Source organism: Rhinatrema bivittatum, chromosome 8 (genome assembly GCF_901001135.1).
Source record: "Rhinatrema bivittatum chromosome 8, aRhiBiv1.1, whole genome shotgun sequence".
Lineage (NCBI taxonomy): Eukaryota > Metazoa > Chordata > Amphibia > Gymnophiona > Rhinatrematidae > Rhinatrema > Rhinatrema bivittatum.
Window position 1 is genome coordinate 222,294,387 of NC_042622.1, and position 12,663 is coordinate 222,307,049.

The window sequence follows — 12,663 nt, forward strand, 5'->3', positions numbered from 1 at the left end:
GGGGTAGCCCCTGGGGAACTGTCAGCAAATCGTGGCTGAGACTGGTCCTGGCCCGAGGGTCCCACGGCCTCCTCACATTGGGCACATAGGGAGTCTGGCTCTTCACTGTGCGTGGCCCTAAGCTGGCATACAGAGCAGAGGCCGAGGGCTTTAATGCCGGAGGCAGGAGGCGCCGCCGCTGAAGACGCTGAGGCGTTCTGTTCCATTGAATAATATGCGGCAGCAATATGCGCTTAGCACAACGGGCGCTTAATACTAATATGCGGCAGCAATATGCGCGGAATACACCAGGCGCCCAATAATAATATGCGGCAGCAATATGCGCTTAATACAAGAGACGCACAATAATAATATGCGGCAGCAATATGCGCTTAATACAACAGGCGCACAATAATAATATGCGGCAACAATATGCGCTTAATACAAGAGGCGCACAATAATAATATGCGGCAGCAATATGCGCTTAATACAACAGGCGCACAATAATAATATGCGGCAACAATATGCAATATACGCTCAATGTAATTCAATATGCTCTCAGCAATAAGCGGTTAGCAATACTCGCTCAATGTTATTCAATATGCTCTCAGCAATAAGCGGTTAGCAATACTCGCTCAATGTTATTCAATATGCTCTCAGCAATAAGCGGTTAGCAATACACGCTCAATGTTATTCAATATGCTCTCAGCAATAAGCGGTTAGCAATACACGCTCAATGTTATTCAATATGCTCTCAGCAATAAGCGGTTAGCAATACACGCTTAACGGTATTCAACATGCGCTTAGCAATAAGGGTTAGCAATATACGCACAAGGAGGAATAGAATATGCGCCTATTACGGGAGCTCAATACCTGAACAAGGCCACAAAATGGCGCCCTCTACGGCGTGCCACGCCGCCGATCCTCGGTTCCTCGGAGACCAGAAGTAAAAGCCGTACACCTTACCTGATCCTCGGCGCTTCCCGGCTGGAACCCGGGCGGTCTCCGGCTGCGGTGGGAGAGGGGAATACCTTCACCGCCGCGTTTGAGGATATGCACCCGCTGCCTCGTCCACGCCGGGACCGAGGTGCCTCGTAAGCCTCATCCGAACCTCGCCTGGGGGCTGTGTCCCTGCCGCGATTCGGCCACCGGACCGAGGACTTAAACCTCCGGGGGATCACGGAAATCACCCCGGGAAACTCTACTGGGGGAGGGACCTTAGGGTATCACCGCAGGAGTGCGGGGCTCGATGCTGTAGAAGTTGTTAGAAAAAGAAAAGTAGATTTGGAAAACACGCTCCGCGAGCGTGCAGGCTCTCCAAACTGCTTTGGAGACGGAAATTACTAAGTTGCTACGCTTCCTGTGGGGGTATATATACACCCGTGCTGACGTCAGATCCGTCTCCAACTGCTAGCACGAGCATACTATACCCATTCGTTCTGAGTCCATCTGGCTACACGCCAGGAAATCCGAAATTGCAGGTCGCGCAACCCGCAGTCCTTCAGTCGTTTATGTAAAGAAGTGAAGCATGAAGTAAGGAAGGGAACTGTAACATCCTTTGCACAGAAAGGCATCCAGTAGCGGGCCAGAAGATCAAGATGAGGAGTCAATCGCGCATTTGAAATCAATCTACTCCAGCCCTGTATAGAATTATGTAAGTACGCACACTCAACCAGTGTTTTAGCAAAAGCAGTTTCGCGTGCATACTCCTCTGATTGCCAGCAAAAAGCCTGCAAGTAGTGGCGAGCTTGCAGGTAGGCAAAGAAAAACTTACAGGGTAACTTGTAATTCTCAACCATAGTTGTATATTGTAACACTTGAGGGACGTCTTCTTCAAAGTAATGATAGGCATACCTAAGTCCACAGCGAGCCCAAGTCTTGAAGATGCCACTGGTGGTAATACCAGGCTGAAAATCACAGTTACCCACCAGCGGAGTAAACAATGAGAACAAGCCCGGCAATCCATACAGCCGACGGAGCCACCGCCAGGCCCTGCGGCATGGATAAAAAAAACATTTGTGAATATTGAGAGATTGTACCATGGCCACAGGAGCTTGGACCACGTAGAGAGGAGACCAAGGCCAAGTCATACGATTTAACATCCCTTCTTCACAGTAAGTATATTCATCAAGAAGCCATTTCCCAATAAAACGCATCTGACAAGCAACATTGTAAGCACGGAAATCGGGCAGGCCCAACCCACCCCGAGCCTTCGGGTGCACCAGCAATCTGTGCACACTTACCTGCCCATATAAATTGGATCAACCCCCTCTGCAATTTATTAAGATCATAAACCTTAAGCCAAAGGGGAAGCATGTGTAACTTGTATAACAATTTAGGAACAATCATCATTTTAACTAGAGCACAACGCCCTGAAAAATTGAGGGGAAGAGACTGCCAGGTCTGCAACTGTCGTCCCAAGGATGCCAAGGTTTCACATATGTTACACTCATAGAGCTTATCCAATTCTCTGGGGATCCATACTCCGCCAGGGCGGAGCAATACACGCTCAATGTTATTCAATATGCTCTCAGGTGCCCATTTGAAGGGGAAGGAGCCAGGCCACGTCTGTGGAAGCCGTGAATGTAGGGCCAATGCTTCTGACTTGGAAAAATTAATGCGAAGGTGCTCTATATCCCGAAACTGTGTAAAAATAGAGAGTATTACGGGCACACTCTGCCGGGGTCGTCCGACAAAGAGCAGAATGTCATCCGCAAACAAAGCAAGTTTAACGGGATGGCCACTCAAACTGATTCCCCAAAATCCTTTGTCCCGTCTTAACTTCTCAGCTAATGGCTCTATTGCCAGTACAAATAATAGGGGGGAAAGTGGGCACCCTTGCCGAACCCCACATTCCAGAGGGAAGGAGACCGATAAACCTCCGTTAAGAAGAATTTTGGTACTAGGATTGTTGTACAGAACTTGTAGCCACGTAACAAAGTCCCCAGTTATCCCATATTGCTGGAGCACCCAAAACATATAGTCCCAGGATAAGGAGTCAAAAGCCTTTTCGGCATCCAAACTTAGAATAAGAGCTTCCTCCTGGGGATAGTAATTTAGGGCAGCAATGAGCCGTCTCACATTTTGCACCCCTTGGCGACGAGAAACAAAGCCAGTCTGATTGGAGTGCACCAAGGTGGGCAAGATAATGCTGAGCCGAGCTGCCAAAACTGCTGCAAGAATTTTAATGTCCACATTTATTAGAGAAATGGGCCGGTAAGATCCCACCTCTTGTTAATCCCTCCCTTGTTTTGGCAATAAAATGATAGTGGAACAATTTTCATCCAGTGGGAGGTTCTTACTCTGAATGAGAGAGTTATAATATGAGGTTCGACTAGTCAATAATGGGAACTTTAGGATTTTGTAAAACTTGTTACTTAGCCCATCAGGACCAGCTGCCTTGCCCTTTTTCAGTTTCTGTATCATAGCAAAAATTTCAGAGTCCACTATGGGGGCATTTAATGTATGGAGGGTATCTCCAGGCAGGTTTGGCCAATTTAGATGTTGGAAAAAAGCTTCCGACTGCAATCGAGGGAAAGGTTTAGATGCATATAGCGACTTGTAATACTTTACAAAACTCGCTTCAATATTATGTGGATCAGTATGATAGGCATGTATACAAAAGGAACTCAGACAATTTCCATCAATATCAGAAACAATGTAGAAAAGGAAATGTCACAATGAATTTCTCTGAATCGCCGTATCCCCACAAGAATAGATATATTTGTTTTGTATTTATTTTAAATTATATAGCCGCATCATCAAGCCTGTCAGCGTGTTCTCTGAATGTTGACAGGAGAGCCGCCCGGACCTCTAATCATCTGCGGCAGTCTTTTTTTTTAGTTTTTCAATTTTGCATTTTTTAAATTTTACAATCTTTTGTATACTTGTCTTCACTGCAGTACAGTAGCACTTATTTATGATGTAGATTTTAAACAAAAGCTCAACATACGGCCGAAGTTTTGCAGCACCAGCTGCTTCATCAGGAGCTATAGTAAAAGTGCAGAATTCTTATCATAGGCAATCTTTCTCTGTTAAATCGATACCTTCAAAATGGCGAACACCGTCTCACAACTTCTTTCCACAAGAAAGATGTTCTTGTGGAAAGATGTTCTTGTGGAAAGAAGAACACAACTTCTTTCCACAAGAACACCGTCTCACAACTTCTTTCTACATTGTTTCAGTATGATAGGCACCATCACTACACTCTTAACCCCTGCAATAAAAGACTTGGTTTTGCGAGGTCTGGTTAAGTTCGCGAGAAGCCTACCCGGAACATTTCCATGTTTAAATAATTGATATTTAAATGCTCTCTGGTGCAGAGCATTGTTTAAGGCATTCCGTATCCGGTCAGCCTCTTGCTTGTTGGCTGGAGTTGAGTCGCAAGCAGATTTAACCTGCGCTCGCTTTAACTCTGTGGTAAGACGCAGAATTTCTGCATTTCTCTGCTTGTTACGCATGGCAACGTAAGCAATAATTTTCCACCTCATTACTGCTTTTCCAGCGAGCCAAAGCGTGTGCGGGTCAATGCCGGGCATATTATTGAATTGAATATACTCGTCCCATCCCAAGATACTCCTGAAAGCGCACATCGGAGTCTAAATCTGGAGGCATTCTCCAAGAAAAAGCTGCAGGAAGGGACCTACCCAAATTTAACGTAACAGAGATGGGGGCATGATCAGAAATTGAAATAGGCCCGATAGTGGCATCTGAGACACGAGAAAAAAAATGCTCAGGCACCAAAATATAATCCAACCTTGAATAAGAGCTATGAGGATGAGAAAAAAATGTGAAATCCTGTTCCCCTGGGTGTAGAGTCCTCCAAACATCTATTAAATTGATTTCATTACAGAGAAAATTAACGCCTTGATGCATGTCATTACTGCTCGCAGCTCTAGGGGGCTTACAATCAATTTGCTTATCCATGACCAAATTGAAGTCGCCTCCCAAAATGAGGGCGCAATCAGGTAATTTCGTTAAAATACCCACCAAATGGGTGAAATAATCTTGGGAATAGACGTTTGGAGCATAGGCATTACAAAAAGCTATTCTTTGATGGCAGAGTGTCCCCACCACAATGACATAATGACCTTCCACATCCTGTAACACCTCATCCAGCTGAAATGGTACCTGTTTGTGCAGAAGTATTGCTACTCCCCTCTGTCGCGAAGAATACGAGGATGAGTAGCAGCTCCCAACCCACTCCCGCTTCAATTTGTTATGTTCCTGCTCCGTCAAGTGAGTCTCCTGTAAAAAGACCACCTGTGATTTGGAACGCTGAAACATGGATAGCAATTTTTTCCTTTTGATTGGAGAATGTATGCCATCCACATTCAGAGATGTTATCTTAACCGATACCATGTCAGCTGTTTAAAGGGTTATACTCAATTACTAAACCCAACCTTGTATAACATGAGACTTAATACATTTAATAGAGACCTGTTATATATAAAGATGTGATTGAGTGTGCCTTCATACGATGCGAACTAAGTAGGTTCAGCTATCGTATATATGAGCCGTGTGACAGCTTCCTAATCATTAGGCACCTCAATATTGGTTGCTAGATTTTATGTTGGTGTCCACATTAGCTTGCTCTTCTAGTGGTTTTATATAATTTTTAAACTTAGAACTTAGCCACCGCTTGTCATGTACTTGCGTGCATGGTCAATCTTGTACCGCCGACACCGGGGTGTTTCGGAGCGGGGCTCCTTCTTCACGGGCTGTACATTTTTTCAAGAGAGACCGCAAGGTTTGCTGTGGAGATCTACGCAACATAAAAGACACACCATTATATACATCCTAAAGGGATTGACAATGAACTGTCACTTGACTGGGTCACCACTCTGTCAAATGGATACATACATGTAAAGAACGCTAGATGCGCTTCTGTGGACTTCGGCGTTAGAGGCGCTGGAGATTGAGCTCCGCTGTAAAATCCATAAATGGCTCAAAGTTAAACTCACACTGTCTTTGAAGTTGTCGGGTATTCGTTGACACCACCATGAAATGGCTGACAACTTCGTTTATGTGTTGGACATAGTTACTCACTGTGTATCCGACGGCTGCTCCGACCTACTCCTTTTGCTAACGCGGGCGTCGGCGGCGTTAGGCGCCATATTTAAAGGGATTCCTCCGAGTCAAAAATTTGACGTATGGGACGGTGCAGCTGACGTATGGGACGGTGTAGCTGACGTCACTGAAATCACGGTGAAATGTGGAAAACATGTTAAATTAACGCGAACCATTCTATTTTATCATTGAGTCCATTGAGTTCAAACGATAGATCCACTGGTTTTCTTTTCTGTTAAGAATACTGACACGGTCCCCGCCTCGCCAGGATATGCGCACCTGCTCCAAAATAGCCCATTTTAGATCACCAAATGTGTGATCAAAGTCAACACAGTGCTGTACTATAGGAGCTTTAAGATCTTTATTATTTATCCTTACCCTTAATTAGGGGCCCAAAGTCAGTCATAGGGTAACTACCGTGAATTGAAAAACAAAGTATTTTGCAAATGCAGAGCCAGCAGGCTCACACCGCTAGGAATTTGAAGACCTGACTTGCTGGCGAATTTCAGTCCAGCAGAGCTGCGTCATTCAAGTAGCATGGACTTGTTCCAGCGAGGATATAAAGGAATTGGCTTCCTCCTTTTTAGAGAAAAACAGGGTAGTACCATTGTGCTGCACTCGGAGTTTGGCAGGAAAAAGTAGTGCAAACTGGATCCCCCTTTTGTGTAACTCTGTGCATGCAGGAGACATAGCTTTACGCTGTGCTGAGATTGCTGCGGAGAAATCATGAAATGGCATGGTCCGGTGGCCCTGATATTCCACACCCCTGTGCTGCCGAAAGGCTCTCATAAGTTGAATTTTGTGGGACCAGTTTAAAATTCTGGCCATCACAGGCCGAGGCTTGCAAGTCGCTTCCCTGGTTGGCCCCATTCTGTGTATCCTTTCGCAGCGCAAGCAACCAGAAATCAAAGTCAGACCCACCTGAGCGGGCAGCCAGACTTCAATAAGATCATACAATTCTTGGTCTGACACAGATTCTGGAAGGCCAATTATTTTGATATTGTTACACCAGTTCCTATTCTCTTGATCCTCAGTCTAAACGGTCCAGCAGCAAGGAATTTTGCATGGTTTGATCTTGCACTTGCCTTTCCACAATATGCAGCCGGTCTTCCTGATCAGATACTCTGTGCTTTGCCTCATCCAGCCTTCTAGCCTGCCCCTCTACTGCATTCTTTATTTCCTCCATGGAGGATTGAATTTTTAACAGCCTGGCATCCAGCACTTCAGCATCCCTAGCAGATATTTTTAGGAGGGCCGTCTAAGAGACCTCTGCCACCGGAGCTGTGCTATCTCCTGCGATGGCAGCAGCCATCTTGGCCACACTATGCCTTTTCTTCTGGTGAGTCCACGCCGATCTTTGGCGCATATCAGGTCGCAGAGCGCTCGTTTTGGTACCCAGCCGCTGCGAATTGATAGCCCCACACGTCCTTTATTACCACCAATCGCCCAGACAGGCAAAAGAAAAACAGACTGAGGGAGGATGGTGGCCGATTTGAGCAGAGGTGCTCCGGAGCAAACTCACCATGTAAGCCAGGTAGGCCGCACCAATCTCGGGCTCACTGCGGGTCTCTGGATGCTAGTTTTTCCGCCAAACTGCGGCAAAATAGCAGCCCTCAACGTCCTGCACTACATCCAGCCGAGAAAAAAATGTTTTTTATAATTTTAAGGGAGAGATGGCGGCCGATTCGGGGTGGGAGGGTCCAGAGTCAGCTCACAGTGCTGTCAACCCCAGTGATGTCATCCAGGAAGTCTCATTCATCCTTGTTTTAAAAGGTCTGTCCCACAGATCAAGAGAAATCCTAAATAATGTTCATCTCTCTTCAAATGTCATCGTTCTTTTTCATCTAAAGTGTGTCCTGTGGAAGCCCAAGAATCACTGCAAGTTTGTTACTCTTTTAGAAGTCACAATACTTCAAATTTATGTTCCAGAAAAGCTACCAGATTTGGGAACCAGCTGTTTCCTCCTTTCTCTTCTTGGGTATTTTTACATACTTTTGATAAGTTAGAAACTCACCAAAATGATGATAGCTGAAGCCTTGGCTGTGAATCTGCTCCTGTTATAAAACCCCTTTTCCCTAATGACATGAGAAACACTTTTCAAAGCTGCCACCATATTATTGCTCTTATTTTATTAAACATTCTTACAATTGAAAGTACTTTAATGCCTGGTGACAGAGGAGATGAAATGTAAATGACTGAAATGGAAAGGCTACTTAATGTTCTGCTTTCTGCAGCAGCTGACTCGCAGAAGAGCAGTCAGGCTGTCCATATACTACCAGCAGCCATTCACGTTCCAGTCCTTTTAAACAATGATAAACTTGGGAGCACTTCTGTTCCAGATTCTGAAACAATTACTTTCACTGATTTTTTCATTAGCTGCGTGGGTTACTCTGGCAAAAACAGAATGACAAGGTACATCAATAGATCATTTTTCCTAAGTGAGAATAGATTTATATAAAATCTGGACCCTGGGCAGAATTTTTTGGAAAGGGGATGAGGAGGATAAATGAGAAATTACTGTGTTGTCCTTCATACACAAATTTGAGCTTTTCTCCCAACATATCCACTACAAAGTAAATCCCAAGACAGTAACGGCGCACATGTACACATGTATTTATTTATTTATTTATTTAAAGTCTTTTCTATACCGTCGCTAAGTTATATACCATCGCAACGGTTTACATGTAGGCACATTAGTAAGTTTGGAGTAAGCGTACTATAGTACATTCTAACAGGTGCCATTAAGTTTCTGTTAAATTAAATCATAAAAATATATACAAATGTTTAGTGATGTAGGTTCTGGCCAGGTATACCTAGAAGGTACTTTTACAGGTAAAAAAAAATCACATTTACTGTGTTATATTATTACATTCATTGTGTACTCAATTTTTTAAAATATTGCAATGCACGTTTATGAGAATAGTGCTGTGTGCCGGTGCTCTTCTGTTTATTCCAGTGTATTTTCTATTCTCCAGTCTCTTTATAAAAGGCTTGTTTAAAAAGCCATGTCTTTAGATTTCTCTTGAATGTTTTGGGGTCTCTCTGTAATCTGATCTCCAAAGGCGTTGTGTATACAGGCTCACGTCCTTAGATACAGCCATTTTATAACATAAGCGCGTATATGCGTGCATGGTATAAAATAGGATGAACACGCGTATATGTGCGCAATTTTATATGGACGAGCGCATGTGCTCGCAAATGCTGCCTCTATCACGTAAGTGGGAGGACTTTAATAGAAACACACACCGACACAATCATCAGTTAAACCACTTCATTCCCAGTTCACCGAAGTAAGGAACAGACTTCCTAAGCCCCTATTTAAACAGCCTTCCTTTTCCTCTCTTAACCCCAACCCTTTAAACCCTGCTGACATTCCTATATCTTTTTGTTTTACAGTTTACATGCCATCCATGGCAGAAGTAAAGTTACGCGGTAGGGGACCCCGGTGTGCGCTTGTGCGTGTAAGTTTTTATGCGCTGGTTTCATTCATAAATCCAGGAATGCCCATGCTCCGCCCAGACCACGCTCATGCCCTGCCACTCTTCTGGACTTTTTCATCTGTGCGCATACTGGGTGGGAGATATGCACATTACTTGGGTGGCTTTTAAAATCTGCTTAGTGCGCACTGGCCCAACATGCTTGCATATTTCCCAGTTTTGGCATGCGTCGAGCTTTTAAAATTCACCTATAAATGTATGGAAGTGTGCAGTGTAAGTTTCAAGATCGCTAACAAACTGGCTTAAGAAACACATTTCTTAGCTTCGTGCATAATGGTTTTGTAAATTTACTTTGTGGTTTTATATCTCTCATATAACTTTGTACATCGATGCATTCTGAAAACCCCACTCAACACCCATGATTGACATACTCTTAGCACATTTCGTGTGATCAGCTTAAAACTTATGTGGCAGTATATAAAATCCCTAGAATAAAAATGTATGCTTACAAATATAAATAGGATTCCACTTTCGTTATCTCCTCCATACAGTGACTTTATCTCCATGTCAATTGGAAAAAAATGTAAATATCAATGGTCTGAATAAAAGATTCAGTCTCTCTAAAAGGATAGCTTAATTTATTTATTTATTTATTTATTTTTATTTATTCTTTATTGATTTTGAAATATTTATGACAAAAAAAACCTGTCAATACAAATATGATTCCCACTGTTGTCAAATACATCAATATAGTAAACATTTTAATAATGATACTCTTTCCATTTTAAACAGTGAGAATCTACTGATACTATGAAATTTTACGGTGAGCAAATGAAATAATGAGCATATATAGGAAATAATTCAAACAAATGTGAAAGTTACCACACTCCTACATTCTATTCTAACCAGTTTTGGTTTGGTCTATATTCCCTCCAATTAAACTTTTAGATTCTAAAAATCTTTTCAAATCTCCTGGTTCATAATATATGTATCTCTGGTTTTCGAACCGCATTATACATTTAGCAGGATATCGTACTAGAATATGTGCACCTACTTGTTCTACTAATTTTCTCAAAGTTAAGAACTCTTTTCTTTTACGTTGAGTTGTTTTAGCGATATCAGGGTATAAAGGATAGCTTAATTTTAAGAACATAAGAAATTGCCATGCTGGGTCAGACCAAGGGTCCATCAAGCCCAGCATCCTGTTTCCAACAGAGGCCAAACCAGGCCACAAGAACCTGGCAATTACCCAAACACTTAGAAGATCCCATGCTATTGACACAATTAATAGCAGTGGCTTCTCCCTAAGTAAACTTGATCAATAGCAGTTAATGGAAGTCTCCTCCAAGAACTTATCCAAACCTTTTTTGAACCCAGCTACACTAACTGCACTAACCACATCCTCTGGCAACAAATTCCACAGCTTTATTGTGCATTGTGTGAAAAATAATTTTCTCTTATTAGTCTTAAATGTACTTACTACTTGCTAACTTCATGGAAAACCCCCCTAGTCCTTCTATTATTCAAAAGTGTAAATAACCGATTCACATCTACCTGTTCTAGACCTCTCATGATTTTAAACACCTCTATCATATCCCCCCTCAGCTGTCTCTTCTCCAAGCTGAACAGACCTAACCTCTTCAGCCTTTCCTCATAGGGGAGCTGTTCCATCCCCTTTATCATTTTGGTTGCCCTTCATTGTACCTTCTCCATCGCAACTTTAAAAAGCAACATAAGACTAGTGATAAAGAATAGACTCAAAAAATCAAAGGAGGTACTGTGTACTAGTATGACAGCAGCGCTATACAGTGGGGTACAGGAGACACTGTTTCACAGGCAGTATTACCATTTTCAGAGTTTGCCTACATTTTCCAAATTCTAACAAATGCAAAACAACTGATCAGTAAATTTGTAGAAAAATATGCTTTGTTTTGGGTTTATGTGTCACTGGCACAGATATCCATATTTGTCTATGTGAAAATTTCACATTCACAGTACAGTCTGTTCTGTCTAATCTGATCCCTTATAACCTGCCTCCAAACCAAAGGTAGCTGCTTCTGTGCTTTTGCACAGAAGCAGCTACCTTAGTTGAGCAAGTACATTAACTGGCTTCTCATTTCCCTCCTGTAATTACTTCGTCTTATTAGATTGCCCTAAAATCATTCAAAGTTGCACCATTTTATAGAATCTTCCGGAGAAAAGCAGTATCATGTGTGTGCTAAAACCTGAGAACACCAAATATGCTATCTACTTTTCTAATAATGAGTGATGCGGTGCAGTTCCACATTTACTGTCAAATGGATGATTAAAAAATATCTAGTGCAGCTGCTTTAAAGCAAACTCAACTGGTGGTATAAAAAAGCGGGTCGGGACCCAGAAGTGGGTCATGGAAGATTTGCAATTTGATGATCACAAGATGAGGCTCCTTTAGAAAAATAAAAAAAATAAAATTAAGTATAGTAAATTTGAAGTTTACTGATATTTTCTAAATACAGATAAAATGATCTGATAACATTTGGAAACTGAGCAGTTTCAGTTATAGCATTCATGTGCTATAACTGAAGAAAAAATCTATTAAAATGTAATATTGAATAATTAGATTTTTCAGTGGGTCCTGCAATTTTATCAGAACTCCTGAACTAAAAAGAGATAGCCTGAGATCTACTAGCCTTGAAGAATTTACTTTTATAACTCAAGCATGCTGGTACTTTAGTAATTATTTTGATCACAGCCTGCTTACAACTAATACCTAATGCTCCTGTTGATTACTAATTACCTGCCACCTCCTCTGTCAGCTGATAGGTTGCCACTATTCCTCCTCTTAACTAGAGGTAAGCATCCTTCCCTGTCCCTCCTAGTTATTTGCATGTGCCTGTGCTTATAAACAGACGGCTCTTCCACACAGTGAGTGAACAGCTGGCAAGACACTCTACTAGGATCCAAACAAACAGCTAGTGATGCCTGACTTCTCTGCACATTCACAGCAGTTCTTAAAACAAGGAAAGTGAAGCTACGGTAAGGAATATCCCTGCAAACTGCAGTCAGAGGGTGACTTAAAAAGGCAGGGAATGATTTTAGTATGTAGAGAGAACTAAGAACAACATTTAAATATATTTCTAGCTCTTTGCAAACAATATTTAAAGAATGAAAAGAAGTGTTGATATTTTTAAACTTAAAA

General features: G+C 42.4%; 1 protein-coding gene across 6 annotated transcripts in view; it reads left to right on the forward strand.

The window, feature by feature from the left end:
* The first annotated feature begins 12,372 nt into the window (after window positions 1-12,372).
* Window positions 12,373-12,663, forward strand: part of LOC115097983 (granulocyte colony-stimulating factor receptor-like) — a 151,307-nt gene continuing 151,016 nt past the window's right edge. For 5 of the 6 annotated variants that reach the window (XM_029614208.1, XM_029614209.1, XM_029614213.1 and 2 more), the window contains exon 1: window positions 12,373-12,500. The gene's annotated coding sequence lies outside the window, so the exon portion shown is untranslated. The remainder of the gene's footprint in view (window positions 12,501-12,663) is intronic. The other variant, XM_029614210.1, reaches the window with a different exon arrangement.